General features: G+C 41.3%; 1 long non-coding RNA gene across 2 annotated transcripts in view; it reads right to left on the reverse strand.

Moving 5' to 3' along the window:
* Positions 1-1,296: 1,296 nt before the first annotated feature.
* LOC135579522 (uncharacterized) overlaps positions 1,297-17,481 on the reverse strand; it is a 32,354-nt gene continuing 16,169 nt past the window's right edge. For both annotated transcript variants that reach the window (XR_010472724.1, XR_010472725.1), the window contains exons 2-3: positions 2,843-3,245; positions 1,297-1,734 (exon numbers count right to left, since the gene is read on the reverse strand). This is a non-coding gene — a long non-coding RNA (uncharacterized LOC135579522). The remainder of the gene's footprint in view (positions 1,735-2,842; positions 3,246-17,481) is intronic.

Below are 17,481 nucleotides of genomic sequence, written 5' to 3' on the forward strand. Positions count from 1 at the left end.
AAAACAAAATGAACGAAAGCAAGTAAAGGTTAATCATTCTACGTGCCCTCTGATGAAAGGTGGTTCCTGAGAAGTCATTCTGGGAGTCTGATTTTTTAGCACACAAATTTTTGTGAAATTCTTAATTTGATCAGTATCCACCACATCCAGCTCCCCAGCTTATCTGGGGGCCCTACAGACCCTCCCCGCATGTGTGATGAATAAATAAAGGTTGTGAACAGCAGAAGCCACATTTCTTCTGGGTGAAGTCTGTCTGCACAGACACACCATATGAATGAAACCATTTTCAATTCACAACTCTTATTAATTTGGTGACAGAGGGGGAGAACACAAGACTGGTGGGTACAATGAGCTAATTGGATAAAAGGCATGTGAAAACACTACACCTATAATGTACCTTGTTAGCATATGCAAATGAGATAATTATACAGGCTGATAGCAGTTAGGCACAGTAATACATAGTCCATGTGAACTGTTCACAAATACTTTTGAGATCAAGAAATGAAAGTAAATTCTTTAAACATCCTAATTGGTTGCCAAAAGGAAATTCATTCCAGTTAGAACTTAATTCATTGTAAAGTAACGTAACTCATTTGATCTCAATGAAGATCAAAAAACACAACCATATCCAGACAATCTTGGATTAGGACTCATTGTTTGTATATATTTACTACAGAAAGTTGTTATGCAAAAACAACCTAAATGAGATGAAGGCTCTGTGAAATCATTCATTGTTATTTCTCATGTGTTATTAGTGAGATGAACACTGTCCTGTTTGTGCAAGGAGACACCAGATCTTCCTAAAATCTGGATCTGAATACAGGATTTGCACAAGTCAAATGGATAGTCATATATTTCTTGTTCCCTCAACTGCACTCAGTGATTTTGCACTTCAAATGTTTTTTGCTTCCACAAATTTAGGCTAGCCTCTCACCTTTCAAACTATTAATGTACCTCAGAGACATTTTCTAGGAAATTATTCAGGTAGACAACATTTTTTTCTACTTGATTTGCTATGAAATAACAAGCACTGTTAAACCAAAGGTTAATAATTGATTAAGCTTAATGACACTAAAAGAAACAGGTCATGTGAGAAAGCAATTGCACTTTCATTTTTGCTGTCACAGGTCATTTATAGCTTTTGATTCAAATTCCACCCCACGCAAAGAGTTGCTAACAACATCCTACTTCAAATTCTAATGTACTACAACTGCGGAGTAAGCATGTGAGCTGGCAGTAATCAGGCCATTTGTAAAGCATACACAGATTCTTTCATTCATCCTGGCCATTAAGCTGTTTGAAAAGATTATTTTATTGTTCTGCATCAAGAGGCAGTGCTTTTGACAACCTATTTTACACAGAAGTGCCCCATTTTAATTGTACGCAAGACTGTTCTGCCATTTTCACCTCAAAGTCATTGTCACCTGCACTTCTTCCCACTTCGGTATGGACTCAAAACAAAACAAAAATGGGAACCAGCTTGAAATGAGAGCATTTATTTTCTCTGTGACTAATAGCTCTTGTGCCCCCAAATACATGAGGAGCTGAAAAGTCAACTCTAAGTCTCTATGTTTTTTCTGAGGATGGCTACATCAGCAGGGAGCTTCTCATAGCGGTAATAGATCTTGCTTCTGATCTCATCCTCCTTTGTACCGTGTCATATCCATTTGGTTCCAGGATGTGAATCTTCCTTTACACCAGCATCAAGGAGATCAGAATCAAATCTTCCACCTGCTGAGGGAGAGTTAATGGGCATTGTTAATCCAATATGCATCTATGCTTTGGCCTACTAGCCAAAATAATTAGCCGTCTAACAAAGAAAGGAGCCTTTGAAAACTTGGACATGGGCAGGAAATAAGCAGTAGAAGTAGATCAGGAGGCTTATAAGGTTATATAAAGCCTTCATAAGCTTTCTTTTCTTCCTTTTCATCCACATAATATGAAAAAGAAGGGCCTACTGCTCTGAGCTTTTGGCCATTCACATCAGGACCCACATATTTTATGCACAGATGTCAAAGAATTTTCAAAACTGACCTTGTTTGAAAGAAAAAAAATATAAAGACAGTGATATTAGCTTGACATAAAAAGCTCGGGTTTTTGTTACAAAGAGCACCTATAAGCAAAGAGGAACTGTGTTTTCAAAAAACTAATGGTGGGACAAAAGAAATGAGATTGCCTTTACTTGTAGATTGTACATTAATTCAGGGACGAGGCGGGCTATTTAGAACTAGACCATTGCCAGATGTAAACCTGCAGAGAATGGCTTGTCTCTGAAGCATTGCACTGAATTTTTATGCAATGGGAAAACCATTCCAGGCATGATTTGATGAAAATGAGCTGTTGGTATAGATCTATTCCAGAGTATCACCAGAGTTGATATCAAGAAAATGGCTTTAAAATTATAGTAGAACAGACTCAACAAAAGGAATGCCTAGACGCATTAAGATATTTCTCTTTTCAAAGAGTGCAGAGAGCATTGTTGAAACAAGAAGAGATATCTAGTTCTGCAATATTAATGTATTTTTTTTCCCCTTAAAATCTAATTCAGAAATGATCATTTAAAAAGTCCGCATTAAAAATTCTTATTTTCAGTGCTGCAGCTTTGGAGCATTGCCATGAGCTTTTTGAAGACCCCATCCACATCAACATCTATTTGCACCCTTTCAACCCAATTCTATATTGTTACTGCTGAGTGGTGGAGCAGCCTTTGAAAACATACAAAGCAGGTGATTTTCAATTGTGTAAAGCTGTGTTTGGCTTTAGGCATTTGAGTTCATGGGAATAGCCTTTCAAAGTGCCTGGTCCAAAGCATCATGAAGTCAATGGAAAATCTCCAGCTTACTTCACTGGGCCTTGGATCCAGTCCAGACTCTGGAGCCTCAAAGTCTGGAAGTCTCAACTGGGCTTGAAGTTAGTCCTAATTGTTCAAAAACAGAATAAGAATTTTGCAAGGTCAACCTCCTCCACACATGCGGTGTCTGATTTTGCAATGAGTCTCCTCGAAGGCTCCAGACATTCAGCACCTTGCAAAACGAGCTTCCATCTTAAGATAAATCTTCTCACAAAAGTCACAGCAGTAGATGTGCAGCAGATTCATTATGCTGTCTCAATCCTTCTCTGCCAAAATTCATCCAGCTGTGCAGTTTAGTCACCTTTAGCCACAAGTTGTGGTTCTGGGTCATCTGCTGAACTTAGAAAGCTGCATGAAAATTGACCTCTAGGAGACTACTCCCTCCAGGAATCACCTAAGAAAAATAAATTAAAAAAAAAAACAAAACAAAAATTTAAATTAAAAGTGTGATCTGATCTCCAAAACAATTCTTTATCCATAAAGTTTCCACCCAAGGAACCACTAATATGCATGTTTCAAGGAACTATATTGTTTAAAGAAACTGTAAATGTCACACAGTTAAAAGAGAGAGATGCAGCTAGATTTAGTTAAACAATTGACTAATAACTCAGTCAACAATATTCTTATCCTAGGTAGTAGTTATCAGCTTAGACAGCTGTTACAGTCTTTCACTGTAATACTTAAAAGGCAAACCACCAAATTCAATACCATATTGTTTGTGTAGTAGTGTTTGTTTAAAGGTAAATCACTCATAAAAGTGTAATTTCCTGCTGATACATAATGGCGGATAGTGGCAGGAAGCCGGTCTGAGCAGACTGAGGCCCTGAGATATGCACTGCTACATTGCCAGCAGTACTTTACCTCAGCTCTAAAATGATTGTGCTTCTACACCCAGTCACACCTAAATTAGCACCAGCACATTAGGACTTCTTGCAGACGCCTCTTTTCTTTTTATGTGAGAGCACAAGATAAGAAAAACTGCTACAATCGACACAATGAAGTCGTGTTTCTCCAAATAAAGATTCCCTTCCTGCTGGGGAGACCCTGCTGGGCAAAATTCCCTCCCCAGTCTGTTTTTCTCATTGATTTGTTACAGAATCATACTTATATTTTGGCTTTCCTTCTGCTTGCATTCAGCTAACACACTACCTCACGGGATTTCATCATTTTTGGAACTGCTAATTGAAGCTCCCACATTCACGGTGTTTCAATCACTAGTTTCTGTGTGTCAGCAGCATAGACTGGGCAACTGTTGGCTTTGGAAGAGCTGCTCTAGATTCATGTCAGTATAACCAAACCCCAAATTAACTCATCAGCATGTATTAAGTCTTTGCTCAATGGCCCCTCAACCTTTATAGAGGCTGGCAGTGTGGGATGCTCCCAAGGATTAAACCTGAGCCACTGACACTGTATCAGGCATCGGATGAAATGTGCCCCAAGAAGAATCACCTCTTGTCCCCATCTTGATTCTTTGACCTGAATGCTTTTTGCTCAACTTTATCTGCCTAAATCTCCATTTGCCGAGTTCAAGCCAGCTGTCTACGTGATATACTTTAAATTATAATCAATAAAAAGAGGCAGAAGGCAATTCATGCTGTGCGCTCTGTGTACCTTTTTTTGAGTGGAATGAATCAGCATCCATCTCTCAGATGGTCCCTAGTGCCCAGGGCAGGAGGACATGTATTCTACTTTCCTTCATTTCTCTAAAGAGATGTCATGGGATGCTATCAATATGCCTCGATGGCCTGATGCCAGAGCACTCCCCATGTGCCGTAAGAACGAAGTGGATAAAATCTTACAGACTATAGCTCAAGCCCACGCAGAGCAGGGAGGAAAGGACTCATGCTGCATCTCTCGCCCTTTCTCTGCCAAGAGTCTAATTGCTCAGCCAGCTTCAGAGAGGAAGAACAACTTGTGTCTTCTGTTCTCTCTTACCCATCTGTACCTGAAAAGCCAGACCCAGCCAGACCTGGATCTAAGCCACAGTGTTCAGTTTTGACGGAGTGAGGATGTTGAGCCTCGTTTTGTAGGAAGGGCAGTTACTGTGGAATTCATACTGGGACTCTCATGTTCTTTTGGATAGGAGAGACTTCTGACGTGTATATGTAGATTTTTTTTCACAGAATTCCTTTTAGCAGTCCACAAGGATCACAGAAAAGTGAACTATTCCACTAAATTTAAAATCAGAAAACATTAATAGAAGGCTAAACTGGAAATCAGTTCCATCTTCCTCCACCTGCCAAGCTCTGCTTTCTCAGTAGCAAAGCACGTAGCTCAGGGAAATTCTCTCATTTCTCTCCATTAGGGTCTGATGTTATCAGCTTTTTCCTGTCACAGACAGAAAATTACCTTTAATTAGCTCAGTCCACAGCTATACTATCCAGCCTTGGAAACTTATTTTGGGATATGAAGAACCAGTTGTCTTCTCAAGTGCCTTATGAATCATCAGCAGCAATAAACAGTCCTGGAGATGGAGCTCCATTGAACAGGCCATCCCTCATGCACAGTCCTGTTCAGCCATCACTGCCCCAGGGTCAGCACTGAGCGGAACAAGAGAAAAATACTGCCTTGCCTTCCTATCTCAGCAAGTGTATCCCAAATTATTAATATGACCTAGTAGAAGACTTGCTTGCCTAAAATGTCTTTTTTTACCTTTTTTTTTTTTTTTTTTTTCCACTTTTAAACACAAATGCTTTTAGGAACAACAGTTTCCAGTGCAGCGTGAGCTGCTCACATTCCTCAAAGTTTACGCTATTAGAAATTAAGGGGGATTATTTTCCTGATAAGTTGGATGAAATCCTTTTCCAGGTTTCCTAGTTCACAACTAAATACAGCATTTGTCAATGCTTTCTTCGCCTGCAGGAAGAGAAAACTGTCTATTGGTTTCCTCTTCATTAAACAGCTGCTAAAATAAAATGTCTTCGGTTAACTGAACACTTCTGCACATTCAGTCAGGTGCAAGTCCTATATCTTCAAACAAAAGGATAACAAAGGAAAGATGCAAGTGCCATATAACCTTGCCATTTGCTTTGAGGAAAGGAGGAGTTACAAGCCAGTCATACGTTTCCCTTGGTGCTTCAAGGACAGAAGAAACAGCTGTCAGTCTGGGGACATCAGGGCGGAGGAGGATCACACACTGAATAAAAACAGAATAGGATGTGGAGTTAAATTGCAATCAGCAGGGGAATGGTTTGGAAAAGGCTACGAGGGACACAGTTTTGTCATGGCAATTCTCTCTGCTCAACCATCAGGCTCCTGCTGTGGTGGGCGGTTCCTCACCCAAAAAGTTCACTTGAAAGCAAGTGAAATTTTAAAATGACCCTGGTGTGGGTAAACATGCCTTAATTTTGCATAACTTGTGCAAAATGGACCTCTTTGGTATGAGGATCAAGTTATCAGCCTGAGGCAAGGACTAGATCAATGTCTTTTTTTACTATTATTTCTTATTCTTCTTTTCACTGTAACCCTGACTGAGAACATGATCTCTTCTTACTTACACAAGCAGACCCTGCTTCTCCAGACTTGTATTTGAAATCAGTGATAGAGACATGGTATGGCAAGGATAACAGAAATTGAAAGAATTAGATTGTCAGAAATCACACAGGAGGTTAGTGGCAGTGCCTGAATGCTGATTTTAGGATGCTAGTGATAGAAGGCAGGGATATGGGGAAATAATTAAGGAAATCTCGCAGGAGTTCATCACTTAGTAGATGATAAAAATTCAAGGTTTCTGAATAACACACTGTGTTATTCACAATAACAGGATTCAGAATAGTACACTCTGTCAACAACATACACAGACTCATGTTTTTGCAGTCTATATTCTGAAAAACACAGGAATATCGGGCTTCTCTTTCCTTAATTCATCAGGCGTGAATTTGTTCTCCCTCCAGGCACAACAGCACCAACATTGTGGAAAAAACACTGAGTTATACCAGAGTGGAATTCAGCAGAAAGGAGAAAAAAAGCAAGTCACTTGCACTGCAGTCACAGTGAGACTCTGCCTGCATTGCTGTTGGAACATAAGCTTGCTGGCCTGCCAGCCACTTCCACGTGAACCTGAATCCATCTCCTCTTCCCTTTCACTATATCTGAACCGGTACCGCACAGGCAAAGCTCCAGCGCAGCAGAGCTCCCCATACTGAACTCTGGCCACGGCAGCCCGTGCATTCACAGCTCCCCAGGCCTGAATGCCTTCTCTAGCAGCAGAACTATAAATCCTGACAATGATTGCGACTCATGGATTCACAGTCCATGAGTTTCAAAGTCAGAGAGGCTGTCACGATCTCGTGATCTGATAGTCTGGCCTTTGGTGTAACCCAAGGTAGAGAAACTAATGCAGAAGCTCCTGCACAATGACGTGGTCTCAATTTGTGGTTGTTGGTGGGCTAGAAACTATGGCTTGCTCCAGTTGCCTGATGATGGAGAATCACCACATCCCTGGTCAGGTACTGCAGTGGTTTGCTGGGCTCAGTGAGTTACCTTAACACAAATTCTCTTCAGCCTCACAGGACACTTACAAACCTGGAAACCAAGACATTTTGCAGACTCTGTTTCAGTACAGAACAAACTAAAATCTCATGCTGGGTCTATTGTTCAGCCTAAAGCATCTGACAGAAATCAGCACTGGTACTCAGAACATACGGATATTCTCTATAAAGTGTCACTGAAGAGAGGAAAACCTATTTTCTACCTACATCATAAATGTACAAGCTGGTGTGTTATCCAACACAGATATTGTTATTTAAGCCAGTCTTGGCCTCAGAGAGAAGGTTTGACTTTGCCAAGAGGCTCCTAAGGACACTGAAACGGAATTTCTCTTCCTATTTGAAAACATCTCTCGCTGAAACACTCGTTGAGCGAAATCACAAACGCAGGAAACAGCAGTTACAGTGCCGCATGTTTGTCCATATAGAAGGAATGTGATTATATCATATTGGAATGTGCTTTCTTTCTCAGGTTTTTGTTTTGGTGGTAGGAATGTCACTTTCTTAAAAAGTAAAGCACATTCTTGGCCATCCTCTCCCTCCCCCTCCTTCCAAATTTTGCCTACAAATCAATATTTCCATCTCCTGCCATGTGTTTTTCCCAACCTGTCAGATACCGTTCTCATGTTACTAGTACCATCTGATGTCAGGCATCCCAACAGGCAATTATAAATAGTCATTTACTATTAGCTAGAGGACTTATTTATGTAGATCCAGCAGGGGGATTGGACTAGATGATCTTTTGAGGTCCCTTCCAATCCCAAACATACTGTGATACTGTGATACTGTGATCTAAGTTCCAAGATATTATTTGCTATTTTAATTTGAAAGCATTATTTCTTTGCGTGTGGCATAGGGGATTTGACCATTTAAAACACGTCCATTTCCATCATGCTCTGGTAAAACCCCAGCCTCTGATATGAACTGTAAATACCTCATGTTACCCATTTTCAGAGGAACCCGAACGTATGTGATGTCCCGTTCTCCACATATCTGACTGGGCACCTCTCTTTTACAGCTCTGCCTGAGAGTGCCCATTTCCATATGGACATATCCCTATAGCCAGATAACATTTGTCAGTGTAGATGAAGCTGGTCATGACATGGAGATCTCCTTTGCCCTGCTTCTTTGTGGAGCTGTCACTTTTTTCCCCATTTACACATAATCCATGAGTTATACACTTCTATTACATCCCCTATTACATCAAGCTTTCATGTTTCTACTTTGATTGTTGTTAAGACTAACTCAGGGTTAAGTAATACACTAAATCAATCCCTCAAGGCCCCCAAGGAGTAATGCCCCAAAGGGACTGAGATGCTGGAGAACGCACCTTCACTTCCAAGAGGCAAACCCTCTCTCAACATGCCAGGTTGTTGTCTCTGGGAGCACTCTCCATCCAATGGAGGAATGAAAATTCAAAATTGTCCAGGAAACAAACCTTCAGATAGAAGAATCTGAGAGTTTAACACCTTTTTTTAATCAACTGAAGTGGCTTCAGTGGATCTCAGTGTGTTTTGCAGACGATCAGGACACAAATGATCCCTCCAGGAAACAGCATGGGGATCACTCTACATGGTTGGAACGTCTCCTTGTCCATATGGGGAAGGTGAGTGCCTCAGGAGCTTGTCCTGCAGCAGTCTGTGACCTCTTCAAATGGCAAGTGATTGGAAGGACAAAATGAGCTTCTTGTCCACCGGCAGCCAGACTCGCGGTGTTTAAATATTGATATTGAGAAGGGCAATGTGTATCAAAACAGCAAGTTACAAAAAACCTACTGAACCCTAAAAATCACATGTTTTCTGAAGCGTGTGCTTCAGCAATGAACATCTGGTAAAGAATACAGTAGGAGAATAGCAGGGCATTGGAAATATGGAAATCTTGATTCCTGTGTAAATGAAAACTGACTCCAGAAAGCTGAGCCTTAAAGTCTTCTTGGTACATCTCAGATCTCAGAGATGACATTCTGTGTTTTCTAGGTCTTCAGTTTTCAGAGGATAGCAATACTAACATCAGTCAAATTGCAATTTCTCATCAGGATCAACATGTCTATGGTAATGAATGTGGCCCTACTGAAACCCAATTCACTGTCCTTGATCTAATGTTCTGTCTGATCTCCAGGGTCATTTCCAATGAACGCTATTGCATTTTTTTATCATAAAAGTCTTTCCTTTTATTGAAGAATGTTTGACAAAATGATAAGGGTCTGTAATTGGACAGAGAATCAAAATTATCTAATATAACCCCTGCAAGATCAAATATTGACTTTGCACTAGCAAAGCCGTCGCTACAAAAGAACTAATAAGCCTGGTTGGGCAGATGTAATCCTGCAAGCTTCAGCTAATACATTTCCTTAAGCCTTCTATGCTGGTTATGAACTGATTATGCAAAAATAGAGGCTTCCTACTGACTTGAATCAGGATGGTGTGTGGGTGTAAGGGTGTGCCTTCGCTGCAGCAGCTTACATGGCAGGGGCTAGAAACCCAACTCAACATGTCTCTGTATTCTTTAACAATTAGATAAGACGGTAAAAAGTTCATATTTGCAATTCCACAGGGTAATTTCATGTACCTGGGTGATGACAATATGCATACAATTAAAAGAAGAAAGCTTTTAACCCCTGCCAACTCTATTACTGAGTACTCTGGTCTTTTCTGTTTGCAGCGAACAAGCAGAAGGGGTCACCCCGAGCAGCGCAGAGGTACCGAGAGGGTAAAGGAATCCTCAAGGTGGTACCGAGAGGGAAGAGGGAATCCTCAAGGTTGTAAATTCACTGAGTTCAGTTCAACAGAAAATATGGAAATGCACCTCTCTGATATGCTACCTCTTCTTAGCAATTTTCAGCTTCTTGGTTATATGCAAGAGGAAATGTCTTGGGATAAGGTTCTTAGATCCAGTATAACACATAGGGTATGAAATATCCCTTTTACTCTGACCATCTTTGATATAACAAAGCAGCTCAATTTCTGAATTATTATATTTAAGCTATCTTTCAACTTTCCTTTTTCCCCAGACAGTTTTAAATCTCTCTGTAGGTGGAGGTCTAATGTCGGCACATGCAATTCTATACTTTAATAATTTTTTAGCTACAATATAAAAGCAAGTAAGTTTTTATTATTCCCGTGTCTGATAATTCATAACTTAACTATTGAATGTCAGGCAACAGCTCTTCTCAATGTACGGTGTTAAAATAGATCTTTCCAGGTACACCCCCATTCCACCAAGAAAGTGTGGGAGAAAAAAAAAAAAAATATTCTTATTAAGCATATGAAAATTCGTAGTAGTAAAAATATAACAAACTTGTTTCTACATTTACTCTGGGGCTGTGCAAGCAGTGTACTGCCTAAGAAGAAACCCTATGGCAGGCAACGTTAACACCTTCATCATTCATATTTTCATTTTTAACACTTTTCTTCACTTTCCCTGCTCCCACACAGGAACCCAGAGAAATTAACACCTGGCCCGTAGCCAGACTGTCTGGGTAAGTAGCCCCCCAGGGTATTATTCCTCTGGCCACAGCAGTGCAGAGCCGTCGCACCAGAAAAATGAAGACATCTCCTACCCGTCGGTGTCAATCCCCCTCTGACTGTGCCTGAATCCTGCCCACGTTGCTGCTCTTTCTCTACTGCTCTGTCTGTGGAAATTCCTCCCACGGAGTTGCTAGTGTCTCACTCTCATGGCTGGGTATCACAGCAATAAAGTTTTCTAGACTGACTGCATGCTTGTTCTTTTATTGACAACACTGGCTTTGAGTTTGGGACAATAACTGAAAGACGAGGCAAAATTCTGATCACTCCTTTATAATCCTGGAGATAAGATTTGATCACACCTTTGTACGTCTGGAGAAAATATTTCACCTACATGACTTTACCTGCTCACAACAGCTCACAAGGAAGTGCCCTAACCTCACTTAGGATCCTAGAGGAATTTTAACAGTGTCTTACCACGACTACAGCAAAAGCTCTGAGCTTTTCTGCACACGTATGACTTTGTGCACCGGGGCAAGTCCCGCTGACCCTTGGCCGTTCAGCTGCTCCGCATGCACAGGGCTTTGCTGGGCAGCATTTCCACCCCAGCGGAGCACACACAACGCTTGCGCTTTGTTGTCAGGTTGAAATCCTCCCAAATACTTCTCTGTCACAAGCTGTTCCAATTAAGAAGGCATGCAATAATATGTCTAATTATATTTTACTTTGATGAGAGATCTAGGCTTTTTTTTTTTTTTTTTTAATGTATGTTGTATAGGGTTAGAAGCATCTTAATTTCAATTCTTTGCATATTTTGGCATGAGCTGTATCTCCGCCCTTCGCGGGCTCCAGGCCCTGCAGGGCACGTGCATCTTCTGCTGCAGCAGCCCAGGCTCTGGGTGCCAGACACCAGCAGAGCGACAATGTGGGGTTATTTTTCGCTGATGCACCCCAGTGCTAGATCTGCAAGCTCTGATTACTCAAAGGCAAGAAGAAGAAAGACCCTGAGCAGCCCAGGGACTCGGATGGAAGGGTCCTGCTGTAAAATACTCCCTCAGAGCTGTCAGGTTCAAGCAAGTGCTTAGAAGGAGATTTATATTTTGTTGATTACAATGGTAATAAGCCACAAACACAAATTCAAAGAGTAAGAGTCAACCAAACCCATGTTCTCTTTGAGTGAGATAAAATCTCTACCTTTTACACGCCTATCTATTGATGTGTTTCGGGATAAAATGTGTACTCTTAATTAACTGAAAGTATCTGCCCTTTATATTGAACTTGGTGCTAAAAACAAAGAAAATCATACAGCAAAAATGCCATGTTGGCTGAGTGCATCTCTCTTTTGTGCTGCGAAATTGGTATGTGCACTGTTTTCCTCTCAATCAATACACATTGGTGTACAATTGGGGACTACAAAAATACCCACATCACTTTGGTAATTCTCTTGCCAGTCAGGCACAAGCATCTATATGTTAGGCTTCTCTGGTGCAGGTTCCACAGATAAATTTCTTCCTATTAGTGAAGCAGCTACAGTGAATGCAATTATCCCTAAAACAACAAAGGAAAAGAAGAAAACTTAAACCAAATGTGTCAATACAGAACTAAATTTAAGCACAAGTAAATTAGATTCTTCACTGTAATTGTTTAACACTATTCTAGTATAAAATATTTGTCTCTGTTATTTAAACTACTATGTCAAAACCATCTCTATTTAATACACATATATGTAAGTATGGATTGAGGTATACATGTTATATTTATCTCTGTATATCTCAAGAATGTCGTGTTTTTGTCAGATACCTCAGGAATTTTTGGTCAGTAGAAATCCCTTGATCATACTAAAGAGGAATTTTAGGTCAGGAATTTATATTTACACTGAACCAAAAATCTGAGTGAATGGGTATTTCATCAGAGCTAACTTTTAATCTCCATCCAGACCCAGGTCTCAAACACCCCTTCCTGGATATCCTCTGTTGTCTCTGCCCAAGGGTTTTGCCATTTCACTCTCTCTTTCAACACCACCCTGTTGTTTGGCCAGCGAGACGTTTTGTTTCTCTAACTAGATCAAGGATTTTGCCAAGTTCTGTTGCTTCCACTTCTGTAGCATATTTAGAATTCCTCCAGCCTTCTCTATCTCAAAATTCTTGGCCCTGCACAAATATTTTATTTTGGCTGCTGGAAGCCCACACTAACCTAACCAGATTTTGGCTGGCAACACAGATCTTCTAAACCATGTCTGTTTTTCCCTGGGCACATCCTTGTTTACCAAGCCTAGTGGTGGTGCAACCACTACAGTAAAACTCAGCATATAAAGACACCAAGGAAAATCTATGCTGAGTCTTTAAAACAAACAGAAGGGCCACAAAACAGAACTGAGGACATATCTTAGTCTAAGACACAGGTTTTCTTTGGTTTCTCTTTTTTTGCGGGGAGGGATACCTGTATCTGTCTACTAACTACAGCTTCTTTCAAATGTTTCCAAAATGTAAGCATACGATGCACCATTTCAATTTTTCATGCCCCATTTGCACACAGGTGAATGCCTACAAGCAACTGTCTCTGAGTAATGGCAAACATGATGCAGAGACTCTGGGATTCTCCCATCAAAGCTGGCTGAACTGGACTATTTCAACTAATAATGTCTGTTAATACATTAGTGGATTGATTGCTAGTTTGATATGCACTGCTAGATAAATGTAGATGGTGGTATTGGTGATAAAAATGTAACAGTACAAACATATTGTCTTCTGCTGCTAATCACTTATTCCTCTGCCACCTTCCCCAGTGTTTTAAGTAAAATTTAGCGTCAGTTTTAGTAGCAAACCTTTAAGCAAAGCTCAGATAACATTTATCCCATGACCATTTTTGTCGGTATTATCTTCCTTCTCTGGCAGGTTAGACAGAGCATCAACTTCAACAGTTTTCCAATACAGAAAACGCACAAGATTGCTTTCACTTAAGAGTTGCCTCAGTAGTTTTCTAAAAGACAAAGTTCATTTTTTTTTTTTTAAAGCTTTTTATAAAACCCATTTTGGCTGAACTTGGAAAATGTGACTATACAATGGGAAAGGGCAGGCCCTCCTTTTTTTTCTTTTTTTTCCCTTTTTTTTTTTTTTTTTGTCTGAACACAATGGCAGGATAAGGGAGGCACCGCTCATTACAAGGAATACACTTTAATCAAGTTGCCCAGAACCAAGTATTCGTCTTCCACCACTCTAGATGCCAATGTTTGTTTTCTGTCTGGGAGAAAAAACAGACAACACTTTTCATTTTAATAAAAATCTTTCAGAATGAAGCAAACAGATGACCTAATTTGGAGGATTTACTACTTGGTTTGCAAGTGATTTAGGAGGTAAAGATGACTAGAGTATCTTGCCTTACAGAGTTGCTGGAGGAGATTTAACACTTTCTTGCTCAGTTTGCCGGCCGAGAAGCGTGAGATCGATTGTGACGGTGTTTGATGTGACTCTGCCTGCTACAACAACATTGCCATTGCTGTCACACACAGCTTGGCTTGAGTGGGAACTGCAAAATATGCCGCTATGACTAAAACTGCAGTTGGAAAGGTGGAAATCTGGTTTTATTAAACACATGTAGGCGCTTGTTAAAATTACTACTGCAACTGAAGTCAAGACTTCACCCTCAGTCTCACAACAGTCCCATTCTGTGGTACGACAGCATCCACCGTTGCCAGTTTTAAGGATTTTATTACAAGTCTTCTGATACGTTTCTTTATCTTACAGTACTAGACGTCAAAGTATATCAAGACAAGAAATCATAACCATAAGAAAGGCTCATCATTCCCCTAAATAATTCATTTCAAGCCTCCAAGTTTGTGCAGAAAAACACAAAAGCCTTAAAGACTCACGGTGCAAGGAAACTGAAATGCTTATTTATTTTGAATCCTCATTACATCATGGCCAACCTCCAGGACTTTGGGGCTCAAGTACTACAATTTTTATGTTGTTGGCTGACAGCAGATACTAACAACACTTGAGGGCTTCAGGCATCTTGTCCTGTCTGGATGTAGCACCTGATTAGAGCAGAGACTTATTTTATTATCTGTGACCAGGTAGAAATAACAGCCTGAAGACTGCTGTTCTGGGATTCATCTCCTTTAACGTCAAATCTCCTACCATTTTCTCCAAGCAGCATTTAACTCCCCAAAACCAAGGGAGAAAGGGGTAAGAGGAAGGGCAAAGAGGCAGAAACATGAAATCTAAGTCCTCTTTCCCCCACATCACCTCACATACCAAGGGAGCAGCCCTGTTGTCACCAAGCTGCCAGTTCAAAGGATGCCAGCACTGCAGGTTGTCCTCCTGAGACCCTAATGGGAATGCAAGCGAGACACCAGGGATGACAAGACAGGAGGGCATGGTGGACTGGAACCAAAGTGTTCTCTGTCACACACTTCTCCCCAGATAAATTCCTACCTGCCTTGTGTCACAGAGCCTGTAACAACTGAAACTTGGTGGAATCTGTCATTTTTTTAAAAAAAAGATCGTATTAACTATCAGCTACCAGGAGATGGTTTCCCTTCAAACTTATATTCTAGTGGTGAATGACCTCCACTGTCAGAAACACTTATTTCTCATTTAAACTTGCCTCACTGTGGCTTCGTACCGCTAATTCTTGCTATCGCAATGCAATACAGCATCTCACTGTTGGGAAAAAAAACAGGCTCTTTTGCCTACCTGCACTGGAGGAGAATACAGGAGGTATTACTGACAGCATGGAGCTGTCTTTGAGGCCCAGGCTACCTGTGCAATGTAGCTGATGCACAAAATTAAATGGTCTGTTTAAGGATCTTGTAGTATTATCTGGCGAAACATATACTGGAAACTGTATACCTTGAGGGGGATATTGACCGGTGATAGCATGGGATTCAACCTTTGTCCCAGAGTCATCCATTAATAGATCAGTCCTCTTTTTCATAAAAACTTTGTTTATTCTACTAGCCCACTAATTACTAGTATAAAAGCAAACGGTACCATGTATGGTCTTGCATGTGTATTACTAAGAGCCTCAACAACCTTGAGCTGCCAGGCACTGAGGTGTGCTGCAAGGTGCTGCAAGGTGCTGCATGCAGCATCTGCAGCCACCAGATGAGCACTTCTTTGATGAGCCCTCTGTTTTACCCATGCTGTCTCTTAGGGTAGTTCCCCTCTGTGGGGACTGTCCATCCTGACATCAGCTCTCCACCTGTTTTAGCCATCAGTTGCTACCAGCTCTGTGCTACTCATTTGGCAGAGTTCACACTCCGAGAAGGTTGTTACGGTTATGGGTGTTTTCCTGTGTTGGAAGGAAGAAGAGTGAAGGTGCTTTCAAGTGCTTTTGGCTCACATCACCTCTGTGACCCATGGGATATCCAGCTCCCTGAAACCACATCCCCTGTTCACTGCTGTCATTGGGAATTCAGCTGGTTTCAAGATACAAGATGTCATTTAATATGTACTTTTCCTTCCAAATAATGTAAACCAACTTGGGTTTTTTCTTATAATTTCGGAGGTGATATCCAAGAGGAGGTAAGATTAATTTTCCTCTACCAAACCAGCAACACTCTGTCAGCAGAGATTTTGTCCCATAAACTGGAATGGAACTGGACATGCAGCACTCCTGGTGACACAAACAATGATTTATTCTGGAGAACAATCCTTGCAGCTAAACTGAGGGAGTGCGGTCTGGATGATCGGGTAGTGAGATGGACTGCGAACTGGCTGAAGGAAAGAAGCCAGAGAGTCGTGGTCAGTGGGGTGGAGTCCAGCTGGAGGCCTGTGTCTAGTGCAGTGCCTCAGGGGTCAGTACTGGGGCATGTATTATTCAATATATTCATCAATTATTTGGATGAGGGAATAGAGTGTACTACTAGCAAGTTTGCTGATGACACCAATCTGGGAGGAGTGGCTGACATGCAGGAAGGCTGTGCTGCCATCCAGAGACCTGGACAGGCTGGAAAGATGGGCGGGGAAAAATTTAATGAAATATAACAAGGAAAGTGTAGAGTCTTACATCTGGGCAAGAACAACTCCAGGTTCCAGTATAAGTTGGGGAATGACCTGTTGGAGAACAGTGTAGGGGAAAGGGACCTGAGGGTCCTGGTGGACAGCAGGATGACCATGAGCCAGCACTGTGCCCTTGTGGCCAGGAAGGCCAATGGCATTCTGGGGTGTATTAGAAGGGGGGTGGTCAGTAGGTCGAGAGTAGTTCTCCTTCCCCTCTACTCTGCCCTGGTGAGGCCGCATCTGGAATATTGCGTCCAGTTCTGGGCCCCTCAGTTCCAGAAGGACAGGGAACTGCTGGAGAGAGTCCAGTGTAGGGCAACAAAGATGATTAAGGGAGTGGAGCATCTCCCTTATGGGGAAAGGCTGAGGGAGCTGGGGCTCTTTAGCTTGGAGGAGCAGGGGAATTGGACTGGATGATCTTTTGAGGTCCCTTCCAATCCCTAACATTCTGTGATTCTGTGATGCTGTGAAATCCTGCTAAATATCACCCACAGAGAAGTGTAAGAGAAGCCAAGCTGGGGCAGAGGAGTAACCCACTGGCACCCAGAAGGACAGATTCTTGAAGACATCACTGTACACTAAGCTCATCAACTCTAACACAAGTTTCATTTAGATCAAAACAGTTCAAATCAAACATCTCATCACTCCTTAGTCATGTTCTTCTCTCTTTTTTTCTT

This window comes from Columba livia, chromosome 5 (genome assembly GCF_036013475.1).
Source record: "Columba livia isolate bColLiv1 breed racing homer chromosome 5, bColLiv1.pat.W.v2, whole genome shotgun sequence".
NCBI classification, from domain to species: domain Eukaryota; kingdom Metazoa; phylum Chordata; class Aves; order Columbiformes; family Columbidae; genus Columba; species Columba livia.